This window comes from Hipposideros armiger, unplaced genomic scaffold, assembly GCF_001890085.2.
Source record: "Hipposideros armiger isolate ML-2016 unplaced genomic scaffold, ASM189008v1 scaffold_8, whole genome shotgun sequence".
Taxonomy (NCBI): Eukaryota; Metazoa; Chordata; class Mammalia; order Chiroptera; family Hipposideridae; genus Hipposideros; species Hipposideros armiger.
This window is the reverse complement of record NW_017731358.1, coordinates 3,381,272-3,382,540: the sequence shown is the minus strand read 5'-3', so window position 1 is coordinate 3,382,540 and position 1,269 is coordinate 3,381,272. Positions and strand designations below refer to the sequence as shown.

The following is a 1,269-nucleotide window of genomic DNA, read 5'->3' as shown; positions in this document are numbered from 1 at the left end:
CAGAGTTTGTTGTCCTGTGGAGGTTTCAGGAAGTAGTGTTTTCTCTGGTTTTTCTGTACCTTTAAGTATAAGACATAAAGACTCATGAGACTTGAGAGGTTTTTCTGTTAAACTGGATATTTTATAAATCACCCATTATGGACATATACCATTTTTTTTATCACATTGTTCCAGAATGTAGGGCTGTAAAGATTTAGTTATTTATTGACTGGAATTTCTATTAACAGAGACTGTACCTAGTCATAAATAATACTCCAGTAAGTGTCTTTGTGGTAACATTTTGTTTCCAGGACCATATTTAGAAAGATAGTAATGGAAACTGGTCTAATGCACCTCCTACTTTCTACATATAAGGCATAAAAACCAAGATTTAATTTCTTCAGTCTCTGAACAATGTTTAAATTAAAATACACATGCCTTCATGCAATCAAGAATTGTCAAAATTGTTGCATATCCTATGTACACATTTCTGCAACATTACAAAGAGGATGAGTAGCCTTCTGTCTATTTCACATAGCTTCTTGTTCTTCTTCTTAATCCAGTGCTTATCCTTACAATTTTCCTTCTCAGTTTGTCTTCTAATCCCATGCCAAAACATCTTCCAGTGTTCGCCCACAGTGATAATCTTGTTATCTTTTTTCAACCCTCACTTCTCTGTATTACCACATCTGAAATGCCCAAGAAACTTGCTAGCCTATCAGGTCTTCTTTAGAGAGAAAGGGAGGGAAAATGTTTTAAATGCCCAATGTGCCTAAATATACATACTGTTGAAAGTGCATGTCAACAACTTGTACTGTCTTCAGCAACTTTATCTATCTATCTATCTATCCATCCATCCATCTATCTATTTATTTATTTTTATTATTATTTTTTCCTGCTCCCTGACCCCCTCCAAGCGTGCTCCTTGGGCTCTCTCCCCATGCTCCCTTGCCATCACTAAACAACTTTGTTTTAGTATAAAGAATTTGGGAGTACACCTTATAATATGAGAGAATTTATGAGGACCCAAGTGTAAATTGACTCTGTCTTCTCTAGAAATATGTAGGGTTTTTTTTTCTGGGGGGGTACCCTGTCTTATATTAAGATATATAGTTATTTTTATTTCATTTTACTTTCCTGGAGGACCTTTTTTGTGGACAGTCCCTTGACCTACAATCCAGAACTTTCCCTTCCTACTTTACTTTTTTTAATACTGGGAGTAGAATGAATTCTATTTCTTTTTAAACATGTGAGGTCCTGAGCTCAGCACAATCCTTTTTTTTTTTTTTT

General features: G+C 35.0%; 1 long non-coding RNA gene across 1 annotated transcript in view; it reads right to left on the bottom strand.

The window, feature by feature from the left end:
• The window catches only part of LOC109387355 (uncharacterized), a 19,659-nt gene continuing 18,390 nt past the window's right edge, over window positions 1–1,269 (bottom strand). Inside the window, exon 2 of the long non-coding RNA XR_002124974.1 lies at window positions 1–59. This is a non-coding gene — a long non-coding RNA (uncharacterized LOC109387355). The remainder of the gene's footprint in view (window positions 60–1,269) is intronic.